Genomic DNA, 8,968 nt, shown 5'->3' on the forward strand with positions numbered 1-8,968 from the left:
GGCGTGAACCCGGGAGGCGGAGCTTGCAGTGAGCCGAGATCGTGCCACTGCACTCCATCCAGCTTGGGCAACAGAGCGAGACTCTGTCTCAAAAAATAATAATAATAATAAGTAACCAGCATCCTTTGAATACTAAAAGCTGTTTCCTTTTGACATTTAATTTACTCTGTTTAAAACGTGAGACGTAAAGTGATGGTTTGTCAGTGAACTAGACTTTTTGTTTTAAGAGTATCAAGGACTTGGAAGAATATGATGAAAGCCCTCTTTTTGGTGAAGAGAGTCAACTTAAAAAATAAATCACCCTAGCTGGGTGCAGTGGCTCACGCCTGTATTCCCAGCACTTTGGGAGGCCGACGCGGGTGGATCACGAGGTCAGGCGATGGAGACCATCCTGGCCAACATGGTGAAACCCCGTCTCTACTAAAAAAAAAAAAAAACTAGCCGGGCGAGGTGGCGGGCACCTGTAGTCCCAGCTACTCGGGAGGCTGAGGCAGGAGAATGGCGTGAACTCGCAAGGCGGAGCTTACAGTGAGCTGAGATCCGGCCACTGCACTCCAGCCCGGGCACAGAGCGAGACTCCGTCTCAAAAATAAAAATAAAAATAAAAATAAAGTAAAAAATAAAAAATAAATAAATCGCCCTGTTCCAAAATAATATTGTGGTAATTGTAAGTAGTGCATATTTAATCTTAAAAACTCAGGATTGATGTAAGCACTGGAATATTTTATTTGTAGAAATGTGTATCACAATTACTTAAATTTATTTTTTTGAAACAGCTGCAGCAATAATTGCCACTTATTCATATGTATCTTCAACCTCTGTTATTCTGATGACTGACAAAAGAACTTGAACCTATGTTATATGATACAAGCATAACTTGAGCTACACTAAACCACATGACAGTGTTTACTTAATTCTTGTATAAATTAGTATATTTCCTCTATCATTAGCCTGTTTGTTAAATGCTGGACCACATTTCTATGATCTGTTTAAAGAACCCTAGACAGTTCTGTGAGAAAGCAGCAATTGCACAGTTATATACAGAGTCAATTAAATTTTAACGTTAAAGATAATTTAGTTTTAGGTTTGGCCTCTGTGGTTCTGTATCAGTTCCAAAAATGTGGAAAGCATGGGCATGGAAAAGCACATTTTTCTCTAATAAAATAAGACAAAACCTTATTTTATCTGTGCATTCTTTATATTTAATCATTAGGTTAAAGAAGCAATTCCAATGAAAGCTTGACTTCAAAAAATAGATATACTCTATGGCCTTTCAAAATTATTAAAAGTACCTTAACGTCTGTGTTCTTGAAAAAATTAAACTACTATAAATGATTGAGACAACTGAGCAAGATATATTAATATCAGTGCTGAGCCACTGGTTTGTGGGTATGTCATTTCCAAAGACATCAAATTGCCATGTAGTTTGTTTTGGTCCACCATTCAATGATACCTCCCCTTAGCATTGAATGAAAGTATTTTGTTAACATTTATGTATGCTTACAATTATTTCACATCTGTGGCAAGGTGAATTATGTAGGGTGCTTTGTTTTTCAAGTTTAGTATTTGTGGAGTATGCGGAAGTTTAAGTATATATGCATCTAAAAACTTAAGTGATGAATTCTCCTACCTTTCGTTTTGTAATGTGCGGTTTTTACATGTAACAACATACAAAATGTTCATTTGAAACACTTTATTTAGTAAATATGAAATTCAGAATATATTTGGAGTAAGTCAGTTAAATGTATTCTTTTGCTGAGTTTCTGAAATTCCATTCATGAATCCTTCAGAACACAATACTCCCATTGGGAGGAGAGGAGCGACTTCCTCTCATTTTCCCTTGTGCTTTTTATTTTAATTGGCCCCTATATACCACTCTTGTCTTTTCTAGGTTTTCCAAGTTTAAGGAAAAAAAAAAGTTCATTCAGATTCTGGTTTTCTGCCTGCAATCACTTATACAGGAATAAGTGAGTCCCTATGGGGAGCATTTAATTCCTAAAGCTTGCATTTTCATAAAGGATTTTCCTTTTACCCAAAGCGTGTGTTGGTGTATAAGTCTAAGTACTACTTCAGGTTTCTAAGAAAATCCTTATTTGAGATCTGCAGAGGTCCATATGAGAGTTCTATTATACATACTGGGCTATGTAACCATTTATTCTATAGTGGAAGGATGAGAATTAGGACAAAATGTACTTAGTGATGAAACAGTTGATATTTATGCCACCCCTTACTACCTCAAATGAGTAATGGTGTACTTTAAGTCACTTTGGCAGATATTCTGAAGGGAAGAAAGTTTTTGTCCTTAAAAGTTATTAGGGGTGTGTGTATGTGTGTGTGTATAAATGTGTGTGTGTGTGTGTATATATGTGTGTGTGTGTGTTTATATGTATATATGCATATACATGTATCTATACATAAATAATATGCATATACGTATATGTGAATATGTGTACACACACACACATATATATGACTTTATTTTTTAGAATTGTTTTTAGTTCACAACAAATTGATCTGAAGGTCTAGAGATTTCTCATTTACCCCCTGCTCTCCCACCATAGCACTCCCCACTATCCATATCCCCCACCAGAGTGGTGCCTTTCTTATAACCCATGAACTTACATTGACACATCATTATCACCCCAAGTCCATAGATTACTTCAGGGTTCACTCTTGGTTCCTTTTTTTTAGTGACTATTTTTTTCACATCACCTGTGCTATAGTCCCTGTTTTATTTCTCATAAAGAGAACATTTAATTTATACTTTTTTGTGACCATGAAATTTTAGGTTAGAATATCAGGAACAAGTTACACTAAAACAAATGTAAAGATTCACTTTTCTCCCGAAAATGGTAAGACAGATAACATTTATTTATATATGCTTGAAACGTTGTAGTTAGTGCTTTTAAATTCTAGACTAAAGCACATATTTTCTTTTGTTCCATAATAAACACCCCGTTTGAAGAATAGCTGATATCTAGAGCATCATATCTTGTAATATTGTCTCACTCAATAGCTGAATGTTGAAATGTACAGTCACAAAGCACTAAATATATCCTTAGAACAATGATGTACTGAACAAAATTCAGAGTTCAAATGCAAAGACAGCTCCCAAGAAAGTTTTCCCACAGACCAGAGGCAAGTCCTTTCCTTCAGCAACTGAAACCCAGGAGAAGCAGAGTCTCTTGCCTCTGCCTCTTGGAGAGGGGTTCTCCTGATACCAGAGGGAAAGGGCCATCTCATCTCCCTGACGTTAGTTAAAATTTCATCTTGGATTGATAGGTTCATATCTTTGTAAAGATATCTAAATTAAGGTGATTCAGTCAAATCACAAATACTTGACTCACTCCTTAGGAGGAGCTTAACTCTGCCCTGAATTTCTGTGCACACACCTGATTTTATTGCACTCACAGTACAAAAGCTCTGAGATGTAAAATTGAACCAGAACTGGACAGCGCATTGCATTCTTATTCAGGTGAATCAGGGCTCTCTCAGCGCTGCTCACCCAAAACACATTGAAATCAATTCTTTTTATTCTTATTTATTTGTAAAACTGACAGTGATGTATCTATGTCAGAGGGTTACTATGAGTGTCAGAGGAAACGATGGTGAGAAGGTTAGACACATGGTACATGTTGAATAAATGTTAGCTATTAGTTACCAATATCTTCATGATTTTTATTGATATGTAATAGTTGTAAATATATATGGGGTAAATGTGATATTTTGATTCATGAATATGTAAAGATCAAATCAGGGTAGTTGGGATTTTCATCATCTCAAACTTTGATCACTTTTTGTGTCAAGAACTTTGCAAATTTTGTCTAGGTATTTTGAAATACGGGATAACTAGTTACTCGAGTGTGCCATTGAACACTAGAACTTATTTCTTCTCTCTAACCGTATGTTTATACCCATTGTCCAGCATTTCTTTTTCCCTGACATCCCTCCTACCATTTCCAGCCTCTGGTAACCACCATTCTACTCACTACCTCCCTGAGATCAATTGTGTCCAGGAATGAATAGCAAGTAAGTGGTAAAGATGGACTAGTTGATAGTTAATAACCATGACTGGTCTATTCTTTGTCTGCTACACTTTCTTTCATCTATGTGTGGCAAGTGCCTACTTACTCTTTTAAGATCTGTGTCAAAGACCACCTAATTCTTTACCTTTTCTGGAATCCGTTAGTTCTCAAACAAAATTGTGCCCCTTTTCCTCTCTTTTAGTGGTTTTGTACCTCTCAAATCCCGTATTGTGGCTGTTATTTACTTCACTGTTACCCTTCAGAGTAAAAATTTTATCATAGTCCCAGTTTTATTTTTGGAACCTGGTGTGTTCCCAGCCATACAAGAGGTGCACAATACACATGTACTAAATAAATGAATGACTGGTTATTTGAAAGAACACTGAATACACAACAATTCTCCAATCTCTGTGTTTATGTAAACACAAGAATTAATTTTATTTGCCTAATTCAAACATTATCTTTAAATTTATTCAAACTTCCCATTTTCCATGAATTAACCAGACATCCTTTGTTGCTAGATTTTCACTAATTAACCAGTTAAATATATTTTGCCTTATATCATTTAAAAGAGCACGTCAAACAAAATCAGACAGCTGGCCGGGCGCGGTGGCTCACACCTGTAAACCCAGCACTTTGGGAGGCCGAGGTGGGCGGATCACGAGGTCAGGAGATCGAGACCATCCTGGCTAATATGGTGAAACCCTGTCTCTACTAAAAATACGAAAAAAAAGTTAGCCGGGCGTGGTGGCGGCTGCCTGTAGTCCCAGCTACTCGGGAGGCTGAGGCAGGAGAATGGCGTGAACCTGGGAGGCGGAGCTTGCAGTGAGCCGAGATGGCGCCACCGCACTCCAGCCTGGGCAACAGAGTGAGACTCCGTCTCAAAAAAAAAAAAAAAAAAAAAAAAAAGACAGCTTCGGTAGTTCACGTCTCTTGAGCTCACGATTTTAAGGAGTGAAGTTCACCCCGCCACTTGCCTACCTGTCTCAGTACTCACACACTTTCATTGATGTCCTGCTAATGTACATGAAATCAAATATCCATACCTGCTTTTAAGTGTGCCCTAGTCAACAAACAGGTCACTTGGTTATCATTGTCTTCCATCCAGGATCAAGACAAAATAAGTGCCAGAGAAAGATGTCCTATAGAGAGTCTCACAATGTACTAGTCACACATAAACAAATTAATTACTGGAGCACACATTCCTATCTTTTAGAAAGAGAAGACCTGTTAATAGGAGTTGAGAGTGAAGAAAATCAATTCTCATTGAACCGATAAATGTCCCTTCTGGATAGTTTACATTGCCATTAAAGCAAAAAGTTGCCATTTTATCTGTCAGCTACTTATTTCTTGCATGAGCTCTTCTGGCTTTTTAAATCGTATCTTTTGGCTGGGCAGTGGCTTATGCCTCTAATCCCAGTACTTTGGGAGGCCGAGGCGGGCGAATCACTTGAGGTCAGGAGTTTGAGACTAGCCTGGCCAACACGGTGAAACCCTGTCTCTACCCAAAATATAAAAAATTAGCTGGGTGTGGTGGCACACGCCTATAATCCCTGGGGTGGCTGAGGCAGAAGAATCGCTTGAACCCAGGAGGCGGAGGTCACAGTGAGCTGAGACCGTGCCACTGCACTCCAGCCTGGGCGACAGAGTGACACTCCGTCTCAAAAAAATAAATAAAAATAAATAAATCATATTTTTGGTCATTTGCCAAGTGCTTGGCTGTTGGGTACACACGAAATAAATTATCCAGTAAAAAACATCTCGAATCTTTCCAGCTATTTTTGATCAGGTACACCTGTAAATCTTAAAAAGCCTGTAAAGAAATACCTGACTAGTACATTGGATACAAGACATAAGACAATAGTAACTGAAGTTCTGAAAGTTAACTTAGGAAATTGCAATCGTTAGGGGGTAAAATCCTTAAAGCCTTAAAATTCTACTAGGTGGCAACCGCTGTTTATACACACATGCATTTCCCTCTTCATATTTGGAAAACTGATGGTCGTGTTTCCTTTTTAGGGTGGAAGAAAAAATTCTCCATTGAGAGAAGGGAAGGAAAATACAGGAAAAAGAACCATTCTTTGAAGGCACCTATTGTCCAATTCATGAGGAAGAGCTTGTAGTTCTGAGTTGCACAAGCATGCTTTAGTTGTTTTTCTGTAGGATACTAGAGGACGTTAAATGTTTCACGATAGCTGTGTCCTCAGACCCAGTGTAGGAGATGGGTAAAAAAATGTTGATTGGATAAATGTGTTACTTTGCTAGTTCATACCTCTCTGAACCTATCTTGAAGCTGCTGTGGGGAAAATTTCTCCATCTTTTCTTTGTTCTGTCACCATTCAATCTATTCATCTATTGCTTGAGAATGTTTTTGCAATAACAAATCTTTGAGGTTTGGAAACCAGCTGTGATTAGTTTAAGAACTCTTGGTCCTACCCAATTTCAGCCTGTGCTGGGGTGTCTATTTCCTTTGTAAATTAAGGCTGCCTCCCCCTCTGCTGATTACTGGGGCTGATTGGTTGTGCCCTGCATTTCACTGGAGCCCCTGTCTGTTCTTTGGCTCACCTTCCCCGCCCTTCCTTATTTGTAAAGCCCTGAAGGAGGCAAGTTTCCTTTGAATGTCATTAACACTTTGTAATTAGCTAGGAAGCCAAGGAGAATACCAAATGTCCCTTTCCCACCACGGGGCAGACTGTTTTGTTTTCTCTTCTGAACCCCAAGCAGGAACTGGCTAAGATATGATGGCCCCTCCACACGAAGAGTGACTGATTTCATTGGGAAGTGAAATTTGCATGACACCATCAGAAGCTCTTGACCCGTCAGACTCAGAACTCAGCAAGCTTTTCTTTCCCATTAATCCATGGTTAATGCCTTTGTGCTGCATAGTTTATTCAGTCCACAGCTCCCTCCTCAAACATAAACCACTAAAGGACCATGGATTCACAGGAATTACAATAGACTACTGAGAGGCAGAGAGCGGAAAGCCCTGGGCTTTGGTGTCAAGCAGACCCAGGTTCAGGAGGAAGCAGGGATAACATATACTTTTTTTTTTAAGTCAGGTTGTGAGGTATAATTTACATATAGTAAATTTCCCCCTAAGGCGTGGCATTTGGAATTGCACTTTTCTATAATCCGTGAAGGAAATTGCACTGAGTTCAGAGCCAGGAAACATGGGTCTTGCTCCCATCCCCCCAGCCATTGTCAATGAATAGCTCTGAACTCTGCATCATCTGTAAAATGTGTGAGTTGAACTAGGTGACAGTGAGGTCCCCTCTGCATTATAAGAAGTCTGTTGTTTTATATTTAAAATGAATGGAACAAACAAAATAACTTGTCTTCCCAAAATATATTCAAGAATCTCATGATTGAAGTTCACTGTTGAAATAACTAAGCTGCTTCTACAGTTCAAACTTATTTTTACAGTTGCTGCTGGAAGAATTTCTAAGCATATTGGGATAAACAGTTCCCACTTACTGATCCTAAACTAACCAGTGTCCCTTGCTCCCCCCACCCCAGGTCACCCTAGTCCTCCAGTCAGCTGAGGCAGTGGGAACAGGAAATCAAGTCTCTCAGAAAGTTCAGGCTGCCTTGAATGGCTGCCAGATTACCCTGGAGGAGAAGCTCCAGAGGCAGGCGGGAAAGGCTCCCCTCCTCTAGTTACAGAAACTCTCTCCTTACACTCCTCTCTTAAAACTACCTAAACTTAAATGCAAAAACATTTCTGCAGAGAGGAAAGTGCCCAACATTCTCTGGTTATGGATTGGGGGCCCTGTTTCATCAGTTTTTGATCAAGGCATTTTGGCTTGATTGAACTTTCAGATTGCTCTAGCCTTGTCTCTCCTCCCCCAAACCAAACAAATGAGTGCTTGGAATGAGTGAAGCACACACATTCCTGGATCCAGATTGATATCTGGAACTGGAATGTGACATTTACCAGTGTAATGTGCTGAGATTTAAGTTTGTGGAGAGTATTCTTCCCAGGTAAACCTCTGTGGCCTCACTCCTGCAGTTGGGGGAGAAAAATGTGGCAGCCACTTTCTGGCCTTTCTCCTGCAGGTGAGCACAAAAGCTTAAGACATACATACCTGCAGGGGATGTAGGAGAGTGTCCAGTGGAAAGATGACCTCATTCTCTAATACCTGACCATTCATGGCAGCCTCTGTTTCTCTGAAGTCCTGTTGGAAGTTGATTTCCATGGGGCCTTTGTAAGTGTGACTGAGAAAACCATGCTAAAGTCTATATTCAGTCCAGTTTGCAGGAGCTGTTTGGAATCCGGGCTGCATTGTTAGGATGATGCCTGTTGGCTCTTTAGCCTGTTCTATTATTTCTAAATCACACGTGTTGACTTCTAACATACTAATAATTTTTGTTTTTATTGTGTTTGCCACCTGTCTCCTCTCATTAGAATGTAAGAGATGCATGTCTCTTTTCTTCATTATTGTATCCCCAGTGCCTAGCACTGTGCCTGGGACCTAGTAAGAGCTTAATTAATATTTGCTGAATGACTTAATGAACAAGTGAATGAATGATCCCTAGTAGAATCCCCTCGAACAGATTTTCATTTTTGAACCAAATCCTTGAATAGATTCATATCAATATTTACTGAGTCTATGATGTGAGTTAAACAAAAAGTACAGAATAAAGAAATAGGATAAGAATGTGTCAACTGGCTAATTTCTCCAGGGAAGTAATAACTGAGCACCAAAAAATAAGCTACATGAAGCACTACTCAGGAATAAAAATAAATGAAATATTGACGCTTAAGACAACATGATGACTCTTAAAATTATTATGTTGCATGAAAGAGGCTAGACTCAAAAGATCTACTGGGTGATTTCATTTATATAAAATTGAGTCTATAAAATATAATCTGTAGTCACAGAAAGTAGATCAGTAGTTGCCCGGGTACTGGGAGTGGAGAGAGAGGGATTACCAACAGGCAT

The 8,968-nt window shown here is 39.1% G+C and overlaps 1 protein-coding gene across 1 annotated transcript in view; it reads left to right on the forward strand.

Annotated features, from left to right (window-relative positions):
- The window catches only part of FAM9C (family with sequence similarity 9 member C), a 34,947-nt gene extending 26,264 nt beyond the window's left edge, over nucleotides 1-8,683 (forward strand). The window contains exon 9 of the mRNA XM_031660533.1: nucleotides 6,045-8,683. The gene's annotated coding sequence lies outside the window, so the exon portion shown is untranslated. The remainder of the gene's footprint in view (nucleotides 1-6,044) is intronic.
- Nucleotides 8,684-8,968: the final 285 nt, after the last annotated feature.

The sequence above is a fragment of the Papio anubis genome, chromosome X (genome assembly GCF_008728515.1).
Source record: "Papio anubis isolate 15944 chromosome X, Panubis1.0, whole genome shotgun sequence".
NCBI lineage: Eukaryota > Metazoa > Chordata > Mammalia > Primates > Cercopithecidae > Papio > Papio anubis.